This window comes from Olea europaea, chromosome 11 (assembly GCF_002742605.1).
Source record: "Olea europaea var. sylvestris chromosome 11, O_europaea_v1, whole genome shotgun sequence".
In the NCBI taxonomy this organism is placed as follows: Eukaryota; Viridiplantae; Streptophyta; class Magnoliopsida; order Lamiales; family Oleaceae; genus Olea; species Olea europaea.
Window position 1 is genome coordinate 25,872,502 of NC_036247.1, and position 15,684 is coordinate 25,888,185.

At 33.1% G+C, this 15,684-nt stretch overlaps 1 long non-coding RNA gene across 6 annotated transcripts; it reads left to right on the forward strand.

Moving 5' to 3' along the window:
- The first annotated feature begins 6,012 nt into the window (after positions 1-6,012).
- On the forward strand, positions 6,013-9,829 carry LOC111403869. 6 transcript variants are annotated; one of them, XR_002704576.1, is made up of 5 exons: positions 6,013-6,574; positions 7,028-7,113; positions 7,193-8,783; positions 8,870-8,945; positions 9,132-9,829. It is a non-coding gene; the product is annotated as an uncharacterized LOC111403869 (long non-coding RNA). The 6 variants fall into 6 exon arrangements; XR_002704573.1 differs by having other exon boundaries at positions 6,013-6,177; positions 6,249-6,574; positions 7,193-8,945; XR_002704575.1 differs by having other exon boundaries at positions 6,013-6,177; positions 6,293-6,574; positions 7,193-8,945.
- Positions 9,830-15,684: the final 5,855 nt, after the last annotated feature.

Consider the following 15,684-nt stretch of genomic DNA (forward strand, 5'->3'; position numbering starts at 1 on the left):
AAATTTTCTGTCATCCAATTTGAATTAAAGAATAAATCTTAGTGTCATATAGATCCATGACTATCACCATTTAGTGATATATGATATTGCTTTTTATACGATGACATGGCAATGAATTATGGTGTTGGTGTTAATAATAATTTGATATTTTTGAACCGTTTCAAATTCGGCTAATAAGAGATGTACAACTGCATTCGCCATAAATTTTTGACATTTGTTCACTTTTGAAAACATTTTATATAAGGCTGATCATAATTTTGATCCAGCCCAACTTTAAACAGCCCATCCGCCAATAGGGGCGCCACTGTTTTTGGGCCTGTCCCAATGGCTTTTTTTATTTTTATTTGATACACCGTGTTACATCTATAGATTACGTGACATACTCAGGCGGTGGGGGTCTTACGTATGCCGAGTGACATCAACTATTTAATTGAATTAGACCTATTTAATTAAACAAAATATTTTCAGGCCTAAGATTGGGCCCGACCCACTTGGCCCATTTCTATTTCTATTTATTGTGTGATTCATTGCACAATCGAGGAACGTTCATTTTAACTTAGCCAAATTCCCTTCCACATCTCTTGCACTCATATATCTCTCGTCCGACCATTGGCTTGACCTTCAGAGTGGAAATGGACTCGAACATTTTTCTCAAACGACGATCTTTACCTTCTAATGGGACGTTTAGTGTGCATATTATGTCTACGTGAAGGGGACGATGTCAGACTTCTGTTGACACATTTTTTTAGGTCAACACACCACATTTTAATTATAGTTTAATTTCTCAATCTTTGCTTACTATATCAATTTTTTCCTTCGAATTTTTATCTTCAACCTTCCATTAATTAATATGTCTCGCTGTTGATGATGATTTATATCAATACATTTTGTTTTCATGATTTGATATAAAGGAAAAATAATTTTTTTTCACACGTTTTATTTTTTTTAAATATGATGAGAAAATAAGTTGTTTCACGCCATTTCAACAACTTTTTGGACATAAAATTGTTACTAAATATAAAATGTGTAAATGAAAAGTTTGAGGATGAAAATAATATGAAAAGTCATTAAGGACACAAGTACTGTAATGAGTTAAGATTAAGAACTTTAAGTGTAACTTAAAGAGTAATTAGCACAAAACATCCCTACCTTTCAAATTTTTTGTGGAAAACATCCCTATCTTTCATTTTTTGACAATTTCACCCTCACATTTACCTTTTATTATGAAAAACGTCCTTCCGCCCCCTCACTGTTAAAATGCTCCATTAAAATAAATAAAATTGGATATTTCTTTTCAAAAGACAAGGGTAACATTGTAATGAATCATCCATACATGAGCAGCAGCAGCAGCCAGGTGGAATTTGTGCTTTTTGCCTCCAAGAAAAACTTGGGAATTTAGTCTCTTCATTTCTTGTACCCATTTTCCTTTTTTCTCCCTCATTCAAATCTAAGCAAGGAGGTGGCACCACCGTCACCCTTCAAGCCTACCACCGTGAATCTTCAAGATTGTCTTCTGTTTTCAAGAGAAGCAAATCTACTACTAGTAATATAAGAGGGGATATACATTTTTTGAACGATTCAGAATATTATAATCCAAATAAAAAGAGGGTTATGATAATTTTTTTACTTACCAAAGCCTAAGAAAACTATAAAGAACTCTAAAAGTTCAGACTTTACATCAGGCGACAAGAAGAAAAGAGATCAATTTGTGGTCATTAATGAGAATGATCAAATCTTTAAATGGATGTGTGGCCATTAATGAGAATGATTAGATTTGTGAATGGACAAGAAGAAAGAAGATCAATTTAGCTCAAAATGCGTAGGGACAATTTACACAATCTTTAACAAAGGTAGGGATATTTTACGCAACTCCAATTGATAGGGATTGTTACCACTCCAACGGTCATTTTAAATGTACCATGCAACCGCATGGTACAACTGCATGCGGTCGTATGGAGTATTTCAATAGGCCCCTTTAATTTTTTGTTAATGGCCATCCGACCGCATGGCCCAAAATTTGGGCCTTCATTTTAGTTTCATGTTCCAATTTTGTTTCTTTCCATTCCACACACGTATTTATAGATTTTGAACAATATATTTCCAACAATTCCCCACTTGTTCAAAATTTCAATAAACTCTCATATTCAAAGTATACAATACTCATGCATAAGAATTAGATATCTTTCAATTTGAATCTAACCATAGTGTAATTCAAACAAAGTATAGTCGAAATCAAAGGTAGCGTGAAGCTTTGAACCAATTGTTCCAAGTGACAATACCGGTTCGAACACACACATGAGTATCACATGTTCTCAAATTCCTCATAACTCCCTTATCGCTGTTATGACCTTGCGCTCATCCTATTCAACAAACTTTTAAGAGAGAAACTCCAACTCTCTATTAAGACGGCACCACCTTGAAGATTGTTTAAGTGAAGTTCTTCCAGTAACTTTATTACTTTTAGAGGTACTTGTATTTTAGTATTGAACTTCATTAAGAGCTTTAATGCTCAACCCTCACTTCACCAACAACCAGCACTATTTTAATTATGATAGGTTATTGCGGATTTTAATAATGTTGCAATTTATCTACATATCGAATGACTCGTTATTACCCTTTGAACTCGTGGATTACCTTTTGAATAATGATAGGTAGGGTTGCCGTCATTGGTGGACCTTTTTAGTTTAAGAGTTTCAATCCCATCCTACTCGAAATAGTCGCCACTAAATATTTATTTAGTGGTCTAGTTTAACGATCCGCTAAATTCTCTATGAAAATTATTTCATCTTTGATAATTTCCTTTTGGAAGTCATGTCTAAGACTCATATGTCTAAACTTTTATTATATGTGACTCAGTATCTTATCAAAGATAGCTAGCCAACGATCGATTCATTTGATAGATACAATTCGTCACCACCAAGAAGCCACATGCTTCTCACTTGCTTTAAAGCCTTATTGATTTTCAAAACATCGTTGGATGATTTCCATCAAGTTATTACACTAGTCAAGCACTTTTATTTGTGGATATTTTTATACTTGGGTATTCACTTATCATCATTGAATCATTACAATGATCTTCAATGAATATTCTTTAAATATTCCATTGGTTTTGCAAGCGTCACAATCGACATTTATTCATTTAATCTACTTTAGATTTAGTGCGTTTCATCCTTAAAAATACAAGGCCTTCTCTACCTTTCTCCATCATAGATGTATTTCTATGATTTAAAAGGTAAAGGATATGGAAGAACTTCACCTAAACAATCTTCAAGGTGGTGTCGTCTTAATAGAAAGTTGAAGTTTCTCTGTTAAAAGTTTGTTGAATAGGATGAACACAAGGCCATAACAGCGCTAAGCGAGTCATGAGGAACTTGAGAACATGTGATACTCGTGTGTGTGTTCGAACCAGTATTGTCACTTGGAACAATTGATTCAAAGCTTCACGCTACCTTTGATTCCGACTATACTTTGTTTGAATTACACTATGGTTAGATTCAAATCGAAAGATATCTAATCCTTATGCATGAGTATTGTATACTTTGAAAATGAGAGTTTATTGAAATTTTGAACAAGTGGGGGATTGTTCAAAATATATTGTTCAAAATCTATAAATATGTGTGTGGAATGGAAAGAAACAAAATTGAAACATGAAACTGAAACGGAGGCCCAAATTTTGGGCCATGCGATTGCACGTCATATGGCCATGTGGTCGCATGGCCATTAATAGAAAATTAAAGAGGCCTGTTGAAATACTCCATGCGACCGCAGGGTACATTTAAAGTGTCCGTTGGAGGTCATTTTTCAATTAGTTTTTTGGTGACTTTTAGAGGGAATCTTGCATCTCTTCATGACTTTTGACACCAATTTGTGAGGTATTGATTGACATCTATAAATAGGTATTGAAGGATCAATACATATTATTGAAAAATTATATGAGAAACTGATTTTACATTCCACAAGAAAACATTCTTTTTATTTCCATATTCAAGCAATTCCCTCTTGTGTTCTTCAAGTTTGGGTAGAAAATCATTTATGCTTTAGTGTTTTTTCTACAATAAGGTTTGATCAATCCTATGAACCATTTGCCGTAAAACCCTTGAAGCATCTCGTATAATCCGGAGAGGGGGCAAATATCATTCGAGGACAGCGAGATTATTTTCGTGTTTGAGCCTTCATATTAGTTTGATCTTCTTGTTCATCTTTCATCTTCTCGAATTACTATTTTTTGGTTTCTTCTCCAACCCCGGTGTTGATTAATTTTACAACAACCACAAGTTCAATTTCATGCTAAAATGGAAAGAAGACCCATTCGTCTTCATCATCTTCCCCATTCATATGTATTGTCCATTCACTGAATCACATTTTAATTGGTCTTCTCACTTTATCCTTTATTTACACCCTTTATAAGCACGAAACGGGGATGAGCATCTCAAGTTTATCACCCACATATTCATTATCTTCATATACCATTCCAAAGCAATCAAGCATTAAAGCAACCATAATTCTTTTCAATCAGAAATACACTGTTCTTTACGTCATTTTCTTATTTATTGAATGAAATAATTTTTACAAATTATTTTATTTTCATATTACTTTTAGTTTTTAACATTTAAAGAGGAAGGCGGGAAGACCACAATGAAGAAATTAGTTTGGACAATGTTATTCTTGCCTTTTGAAAATAAAAATTCCACTTTATTTAATTTAAGGGAGCATTTTAACGGTGAGTGGACGGATTGATGTTTTCCGCAATAAAAGTTAAAGGTGGGGTGAAATTGCCAAAAATGAAAGTTATAGATGTTTTCCACAAAAACCATGAAAGGTAACGACGTTTTGTACTAATTACCCTAACTAAAATGTGGTGTAAGAAATAAAATTGTTGTGCGAATATAATTATCCTTACATAAATGAGATTATATCAAAAATTTTGATGAAATTATCCTTACGAACTTTCCAAAATTATAATTTTGAATTATTATTTAAAAAATCATTTGAACACTCTTTAATGTATACATATACTCTAAACTCCCGTTTGGCACCAATTAATTTTCATTGCATTATATTCCATTTTTTTCTCCTATTTTTAATCACATAATCTTCTATAAAACAATATTACACGTAAATTGAAAAAAAATTCTTCTTTTTCAACCACTCATTTTTCAAAAAAATATTGTTCCACCCATTTTCATTTCCAAAAAATAGGGGCCAAACAGGTGCTTACAATACACATTCAATAGTACATACCCTAATAAAGTTTACTATTTTGCTTGGCGTATATTCGTTGTGAACAATTTTTTTTTAACATTGCGTGATGTGGTACACAATTTTGTCATTAATTTTAATAACATTTAAAACAAGCAATGACCTCAACTTTTACACCTCACACAGTGTCAACTATGATATACACAAAGAATGTACAAGTAGAATAATTTTACAGTTATATCTCCTCAAATACTCACACTTTATCTGAAATATAATATTTGTTTGAGTATCATTCTTTAAAATTCATTTTTAATCATATATTTTTTGATGCAAATTTAAGATTTTTCATACATTTTAATTACACATTCCAATTTTTTTTTTTTTTTTTTTTTTTTTTTTTCACTTTTTATAAAATATCTACCTTCTCTTCAAAGAGCCAACTCAGATTACTGTTCATTTTGTCGCCTTACTTTGCACGCTCAAACCCGATGTTAACTATTCATAAACAGGTTTGATACTTCGAATAAATATTTGCATATATATGGGTGAGATGATGGACCCGCAAGATTGGGGTCCAACCTTAGGGGCCGTTTGAATCGCATTATTTGTGAATTATAATGAGATGAATAGTATTTTTTTGAAAAATGAATGGTTGAAAAGTTTTTGATTTACATGTAATATTATTTTATTGAAAATTGTGTGGTTAAAAGTAGGAGAGAAAAAAATTTAATTTAATGTAATGAGAAATGACGGAGTTCAAACGGGGGCTTAATATCAACCTTGATATCTGCATAGACTTTTTGCAATCGAGAAGCCAAAAGCCAGCCAACAAGAGAGAAACCGTCTTCACTTTCCCTTTCTCTCCCAGGGCACCCCAAAAGCCATTGATTATTCAGTTTTATAAACATAGTCGTAACCTTTCTTGCAAGATCTGTTTGAAGAAGCTAATAGTTGAACCGTTTGGTGGCCTCTTCACACGTGAGTTCCTCTATTTGTCTTATTTCTTCATAAAATTATAGTAATTTTTGCTAGTTTATTGCTACCGACAGCCATCACCTACCGGGAGGTGACAGTCATGTCCGGTGGGGGCTAGGTGAATGTTGTTGTCCCTGGCCGACAGTTGTCCGATGGGATCAAACTCATACAGAGGTGGACTCTCCTGGGAAGAAGAAGATGGCTAATATTGCAGCTGTGATTTCTAAAATTTCAGAGGCCCTTATGTGCCCTGCAATACTAGGCAGAAAGAGCTGAGATGAAGGACCAACTCTGGCTGGTAGAGGTTCTTCTAAGAAAAAAAAAAGGCCGCATTGTCCTTCCCGGTAGGGCTGGCTTTGGGAACAAGAACCGGATTTTAAGGTTATTTTGAGAAATTAAGGTAGTTCATGTTAGTTCATCTTTAAGACTTCTAAACTTTTATACTGATTTCTTCATTGCAATGCATAAGTGGGATCATAAATTCTTGTCAGTTGATGAATACATGTTTGATTTGTTGATTTTTTTTTTTTATTTGTTGAATTTTACTTTACCAGAGGATGATTATTTTGATTAGAATGAGTTATAAATATTTTTACGTTATGAATGTTAATTGATGCATATGTTAATCAGCAATAATCTTCCTTGACATCCATTGGTTATATGTCATAATTTTAAGAAAGGACCACAACATCCTCAAAATGTAAGTATATAATTATTTTTCTCAAATTTTTCTCCTTTAAATTGGAACTATTGTTCACTAATCAAGAATTTGCCCAATTTATTCTTATCTTTCAAGAAATTAATATTTTTTCTTGGCAATTGTACTTATGAATTGATATCTAAATCCTTGAAGGGAATGAAGATAAAATTGCAGAGAAGGAAATTATAAACTATAGAGAAAGCTACAACAAATCAACGAAATGGACCTTACAATAAGATGTACTCAAGTTCTCCAATTTTTACAAAATTAAGCTTAACTTTCATTTTTTTAACTTTTATCTTTTTCTCTAATTGGCAGGTTGATAAGCTGAATTAAAGCATGAAGAAAATGTTCATAGAGCTTCAGAGAGGGCTTTCTATAGACCCTTAGGAACACTACCTCGTCTTCCTCCGTATCTCCCTCAAATACTTAAGTATCGACATGTTTGGTATACTAAAGAAGGTAATCGAGTATTGTGTACCGAGAATTTCCTATTAGTTGAATTCCACATTCATCTAGATATGTCTCTCTGCCTTTACTACTACTATATTGGATTTGATTAGTTTTCGTTTGGCATAGGCAAAAGGACTAATGGCGTAATTGGGAATTATTGTTAAGTAAATTGGAAATTGGAGACTAATGACAGGTTCACCATACTTTATTCTTATGAACCTGTGATTGTGTGGGTGTAATGTTGTGGACTCTAGAACTTCTAGCTGAATTGGCTATTTTGGAAAATGAGGTTGTTTGACTCGAGGAACAGGTTGTGTATTTTAGACAAGGTCTCTCTCAGGGAGATGTTTACATAGCGTCCCGAACAAATTCAGAGGATTCGATCGGTTCATTCAATGATTCGTTGATTACTACTACAAGAGCTCAAGATCTTTATACCAAATTTAAGTTAATTCAGGTTCATTCTTGGTAATGCCCTCACAATCTCTAACTACATGTGCTTCTAGTCGAAGGTTATTATCATTAGATGGTGTTTTTAATGGCACAAGGAATTGCACAAAGAGGCCAGCAAATGGAAAGCAATCTATAAATAAAGCTAACAAATCTTTGGAAGATCCATTAGTAATCAAGGATAGATCTTGTCCAAATAGAGACATCCTGTGAAGCTTGAATCAATAGTAAAATGTGTAAATTCCCTGAAAATGCAGGTATTTTCTCATTGGCAATGTAGATTAAACAAATGTATATGTAAAGAAGCAAAAACTGATTTTGAGTATGATGATATCTTTGCAGTGTAGAACTGTAGAACAGGAAAAGGAGGGGAGGTCTGGTTCTCATTTGACAAAATGTTTGATGCTGAAAACGAGACAAATAAAAGTAAACTTAGATTATTTAGTTTTAGAAAAATTAGGTAGAGTTTTTCTATGGTGTAGATCTTTTTACCCCCTGATAGTACATTTTTACTTAACATGAAGGTTTAGATTTGGTGCTTCGTGTTTTTCCAACAATGCACGCTGTGCTGCTAGAAGTCAAAAATTTTTGCTCTATGTTAGTGCAAAAGAAGGTCTGGTAATTATTTTTTCCTTTTGATTTTTTTGCCACGAACTTGTGCGTTCAATGTAACAGAGATTTTGGCATCGTAATATTTATTTTAAACTTATAATATCCCTTTTTGCATTTATGCAAATGATATTCGGCAAGAATTATGGTGGAGGACTTATTGTATTTGCACCCAGACGTATTTTCTAGTGGAGTACTGTAACTATTCCACAAGGGCCAATCAGAATGTCGGTGCTGATGGTTGCCACCAGTTCTGTGGAAGAGATAGGTGGTGGTGGTGGTGGAAATAATAAGGATGAGAAGGAAGGACAATTTCAAAGAAAACCTAGGAGGAGTTGGTCATCTATGCTACATAGATAATTCTTGCTAGCCCTTCAAAAACTTGGTGGTTCACACAGTATAATTTATTATCAAATTAACTTTGACTAAGATACATGTGACTTCATTTTTGCATTGATTGTTCTGGTTCATCTTATTATACAGTTGCTACACCTAAACAATTAAGGATTTGATGAAGGTTGACGGTCTAACAAATTTTGAAGTAAAAAGTCATTTACAGGTTTGTTCGATCAAAATATTTTCCTTGTAAAAATTCTTTAAAATTGAAAATGGCTTGAATTAGCTATGGAAGTTTTTTACTTGACGGGTTGCTCTTGCCAAGTGAATATCGCTTATTTTGGAGATAATGAATTGTGTTATACAATAAATTTACGCTCTAATTAAGATCTTTGTGCTTTCATTGCAGAAATATAGGCTACATGGGTGACGACCAGGTCATTTTATTTATTATCACAGTCGACAAGCATCACAGTACCTGGTGGTGGGAGGAGTCTAGGGGCCGTCACCTGAATATGATGCTACAATGGATACAAAAACTACAGCCACCACTTGTAATCAAATCTATGGGCCAATTGCTTTTCGACTACCACCATTACAAAGGCAGCAGTATAACCAATTTCACTCTGATGACCAAGCTAGTCATACTGATGATAGAACTCACTCTTGGTCCCTGGCCACCTCCTTCTCTATGCATTCAACCACAATTCACACCCTATTGATTTTTCTCCTTGCATATTTGATACATAGTAAAAGACTACCCTGACAACATGATAAGAAAAAGTATAGTCGTCATTTTTTCTTGGGAAATACCACTATTTAATTTAACTTACCTTTTTATTTATTTATTTTTATTTTTTGGAAGGAGAGGGGGGTGGGGTGGGGGGGTGGCTCTAGTCATTTCGTATAACCATTTAGTAAAATATAAAGCCAATGAGACCTTATGTATTTTCCATATTTATTGAACTTCCAATATTATGTTTTTTGAAATTTATATGCATTGGAGAATGATATTATAGCTCAGTAAGTGTTGTTGGAACTTCCCTGTTTACTGGATATTGTAATAATAAATATCAATATAAAGAATAAACCCCCCTTAAAATTCCAGCTTGCTAATTTTATTATTTGTGCTATGTCAACTGGTGGCAGATTCTACATTATTTTTTAATAGAAAATATTTCATAGGCCTCTACTCTTTTATCTCATCTAATCAAAAGTAGGAACGAGATGATATCCCATGCATGCTTCTTGTTTTTGTGTTAATTAATCTGGTTTGCACATTGTTGAATTTAATATTTTCAGGTTAAATTGTTGGAATATAGTGGTGCACCTATTTTTTTTTTTTTATTGAATTGATTTCTTCATTTAATTTATTTTTTTGTAGATATCTCATCTTATTTCTCCTTATTTGAACTTACCATGTTTGTTTTGTAATATATGATGCTTGGTAATCTGAAACTTATGATTAGTACATGTGTTTAATATTCATTCTCCATTGCACTAAAACCTTGCAACCGAGGGAGGCAACAGTGCCAATAACATGTATTCCGTCGAAGAATCTGATGTTGGTATACTTCGCTATATCTCTTAGCTTACAGGCTTCCATGGAATTCACAGGAAAAGGTATCTCTTTGGTCTCTCCCTTAATATTTGCATACATCAAATATACTTACGTTATTTATCAACCTTAAGACGATTTTTAGAAATGTATCTCAATTAATTATCTTTATTGTTCGAATTATGAACGTGAATGCAAGGGTAGAAGCAAGTTCTGATATTTTAGTACAAATGAGGATACCAGGTACTGAAATATTCAGCGAGAGTATATGAATTTTTCTAGAAGAGTGTTTAAAGTTAAGCTTACGTGAACTAAACATTTGGAAAAATGAAGTTGTTGATCCCATCTACTGCAGAGTCATACACTTCATTAGATAAAGAATTTTAAGAGAGAAAGTTTGCTCTTATTCTTGTAAGCTTAGTAAATCCTTTTAAATAAATATTTTGATGTATATGAAAATTGTCAATTTGGTTATCATTTGAAAATGGTAAAATCTTTGGGCTTGTTATTTTTTTAGATATTCCAATTTTATTGTGTATGAAGCGGATTTGGATAGAAATGTTGTACAATGAACCTCATTAGGTGTTCCACCAGAGCTATGCAGTGAATTTTTTTTTTTTTTTTTTTTTTTGTTATTAGTGCCGTTTTTTTATTTTTTGTTGTGCATATGCTTTATTATGGTGATATTTTTTTGGTCTCATAGATTTTTGAGGAAAAGAAAGAAAAGACTGCAGTTCAATTGAATAATAATTATGCTACTAAAATGGAATCTCTTCAAGCACTTGATGGTGACTCTAACACCGAGAGCTTGAAAAGTTTTGTAATTTAGGGTCTGTTCGATAGTGATTTTGAGAATTAATTTTTTGACCGTTAGGAGAAAAGTTAGGGCCACCTATGAGAAATGAAATTAAAAATTACAGCTGGAATAGTGAAATAACGGTCAAAAAATTAATTTTTTGGGGTGTAAAAAATCACTCCCAAACGGGGCCTTAGATTACTCTTCATGTAAACCATGAAAACATGTCTATTGTTCTTTCTCCTAGTTCTAATAAAAGCCCATAGAACAGTAGTGGTTGACAAATTTATTAGGATTTTATGATATGTTGATTTTTATTTACATTTTTTGATTACTCATACTAAAAACTAATGATTTTCAAGTAATCCATAACTTTTTGAAACACAATTTGAATTTTTTCTTTTTTTGTTCCTATCCCTTTACATGTCTCATTTGGGTAATCTCGACATGTGAATTTATTTTGTGAACTTGTGTTTTATGGTATATGCTTTCATAGATTGTCCATTGACTATTTTTACAATTGTCTTTTGCTTTCAAGAATCCCATGGTCACTTATATTGAATTATGCAACTGTTACTACAAACAATTCGTTTGTTGTATAAATTTATTTGATCCTTAATCCACATGTAAAAGGATTTCTTTTGTTTTGGAAACGTTTAACTTAATAAATTTCTCTACATTCTCAATAAGGGAAGTCCATCCTAGTGTAGCCATAGCAAACATTGAATTGAGAATGTCATTTATGAAAATTCAAATAATTTGACACACCAACATTAACTTTAGAAATATTCGGCCAGTGCATTGCATGGGCAAAAACTAGTATTCTCAAAAAAGGTCTAAAAAGACGGACAATGGTATATTGTTCTGGATCATCTTTACCTTTGAGATAGGATTTCATTTGGTATGTACGATGCCTTGTGTTACTATGGTTTTAGTTTATTAAATCTGTCTCTGCTAGGTTAAATGTTTATAATAAGGAATAATGTAGAACAATGTACAATCTATTTTTTTAAAAATTAAGTAGATTCATTAATTTTTCTTGGTTAAACAAATAGATAAAAATGTATGTTAGAGAAGGTGTTTGTTTCCCTTTTTTTTTTTTTTTTTTTTTTTTTTTTTGTTTTTGCCTCATTTTAATAGTTTTTTGGACAGTTGCAAATGCAGCAATCGATTTTTTTTGACTTTTTATCTTACAATGGGACTCGTGCTGAAGAATGTTCAAAAAATGCATTCTTGTATTCAAATAATGAGAAACAGACTAGGACTTAGTAAAACGAAAAATAATATACAAGAAAATAAGAAAATATTGAATACATTTAATTAATTAATTAATTAATTATTTTATATTTGCTAAAATTAATAGATTTAGTATTAATTTATAGGGATTAAACTATAAATTTCTTTCTCTATAAAAATTAATGGCAATCAATTTTTCTTTTCTTCCATTAAAGCCCCCTCCTATCCCTTCTTAGCCATGTAAATGAGTCGAGCAAAACCAACTCACGAGCCAAGATTCGTGTCTCGTGCATGGCCCGTAAAAAAACTGGCTCGAGTTTTCTTGGCCACAACTGAGAAGCTCAGACGAAAAACCTGGCTTGGCTCAAGCTTTACCGAGCTGAGCTGAGCCAAGCCAAGCTTACTTGAATTTTTTTATATAAATTTGTGAAATTCTGTGTTCCTTTTTTTTTTTTTTTGGCTAAAAATATTTTCATACCAACAGGTAGCTGTACTGCCTCTTACAGGCAGCTACGCAGCTGCCTACAAGCTATCATGCAGCTACATGCATTTTCCTGATGCGCAGGCAGCTACATGAAGTTTGTTGATAAAAATGTAGGAAAATCTGAATACGTTAATGAACTCCAAGGCACGAAAAAACGTTATCTTTCAAGAGATGTTTCTCCCTTATTCAACAAAGTCACAATTGGGGTATGATAGAAAATCTCTCTCAGGGTACAATGAAGGTGTTTGATTCAAATTGTGACTATTTGATCAAATCAAGAAGACACTCGAAAATAACTGATTGATGCCAAGAGAAAGAAGGAAGAATAAATTGTTTAATGTGTTTGCAAATGAGAATTCGCCCAAAATTTATAGAAACTGAGGCAACTATTTGAATAGTTGTATCCCTTGAAATCTTTGGGTACATCTATTGGAAGTGACTGTTAAAAATGAACAGATGCACCTATTCAAAAATCATTCGCAAAACAAAAAATTAAACACATGCAAAATGATTAAAAATATCTAACATATCCCCCCTATTTTTCAAAAGTTTGATTTAGAAAAGACGAAGCGACTGCATCACAAAAATTGATTGCCTACGTACCCTTAACGGGATCAAACCACCGTAGTTCATGCAAACACACACAAAAGGCATCATCGTAGGAAATTGTACATAAATGAAAGTAGCTTTTGACTTTGAACTTTCACTTAGTGTAAACAACTCAAAGTTTTGTCAAGGTGCTATGGTGAACGAATCTTGAACCAAGGACCCTATCATGACTAACCGGAGTCATTACACATATTATTCCGATAAAAAGGAGTGTATCTTTTATACCAATGTATTAATGGCCTTGTGTATATCCCGAATTTCGTGAGTGCTCTAGAGACGGCCTAAATCTCATAGAAAACGGCCTGACTTTCTCACTCACATCGGTAAGTTCTTTATAAAGTAATTCTGCGAGTTACTTTCTCTCTCAATAGAACTTATTAAGGAATTAAATCCATCCTCAACTATGCAGAATACATACACTAGAGATTTTATGAATGGGTTTGAACTAATACTCTAGTGTCTCGTCTTAGTTAGACTTTAACTTGTTTGTACCCTTTGAACTTTGTTTATATTTCAAAACATAAGTAGGGTTCCCATTAAAGCTAACTGAAGTTACGTAGATCTCAAATCCCATTCCTTTCGATGTTTTCGCAATCATCTCTCTAGCCAATCCTTTTGTCAAAGGATCTGCTAGGCTATTCTTCGACTCTACATATTCAACCGTGATTACTCCTTGCTCAAGTAATCCTCGAAGAGACTGATGTCTAATACTGAAATATCATTGCTTACCATTGTAAGTCTTGTTTGCTACCGAATACAAAGTAGCTTTACTATCACAATAGATCATCACAGTTGGAGATGGTTTCTCCCACAATGGGATATCTATTTAGCAAATTTCTTAGCCATTCAGCTTCTTTACTTGCATCAGTCAAAGCAATAAATTCTGCCAACATAGTCGAATCTGAGACACATGTTTGTTTCTTAGAACACCAAGAAACAGTTGCACCTCCTAAAGTAAAAATCCAACCTGTTGTGGATTTAGAATTCGATTCTATGTTGTTCCAACTTGCATCGCTGTATCCTTCAAGTACAGCGGGAAATCCACGATAATGTAATCCATAATCAATAGTTCCTTTCAAGTATCTTAGGATTCTTGAAACCGCATTCCAATGTTCTTTTCCTAGATTGCTAGTGAATCGACACAATATGCCAACTGCATATGCAATATCTAGTCTTGTGCAGTGCATAGCATACATAAGACTTCCAATCACACTTGCATATTGTAGTTGGTCATAAGATCTACCAGTATTTTTCATTAACTTAATACTAGGATCTATCGAAGTTGATGCGAGTTTATGATCCATATGACCATATCTTTTAAGGATATTTTCAATATAATGAGATTGATTCAGCAATATGCATCCATCTTTTCTTATTATTTTAATCCCTAAGATCACATTTGCTTCGCCTAAATCCTTCATGTCGAAGTTAGACTCTAGCAATTGTTTGGTCTCCTTAACACTTTCTAAGTTAGGACCGAAAATAAGCATGTCATCTACATACAAGCAAATAAGAGTACATGTACCATTTTTACATGTAGAATAGATACATTTATCTGCTTCATTAACCTTGAAACCGTTAGACAACATTACTTTATTGAACTTTTCATGCCATTGCATAGGGGCTTGTTTTAAACCATAAAGAGACTTAACTAGTTTACAAACTTTCTTTTCTTGTTCAGGTAAAACAAAACCCTCGAGTTGCTCCATATATACTTCTTCCTCCAAATCACCATTTAGAAAAGCCGTTTTTACATCCATTTGATGGACAACTAAATTGTGAGTTGAAGCAAGAGATAGCAACACGCGGATGGAAGATATCCTTGCTACGGGAGCGTAAGTATCAAAATAATCTATGCCATGACGTTGTTTAAAACCTTTAGCTACTAATCGAGCTTTATACTTATTTATAGAGCCATCTGCATTTAATTTCCTCTTGAAAATCCATTTACAACCTATTGGTTTAGAACCACGAGGTAAATCAACCAGTTTCCATGTTTGATTTGACATAATGGATCTCATTTCATCATTGATTGCTTTTTTCCAAAGTACAACATCTCGAGAGAAAATAGCTTCTGAATATGTGATAGGATCACTATCATCATTGAGCATTAGCTTAGTCTGATGTGTAGTATTATTTAAATCACCTTCTAGCAAATAAGTCACAAATTCAAATCCGAAAGATTTTTCTTTCCTTTGTCTCTTACTCCTTCTAGGCTCTATTTCCAATTGTGGTTCAACAGAAGTATCATCAAGAGATTCTTCATGAATTCTCTTAGA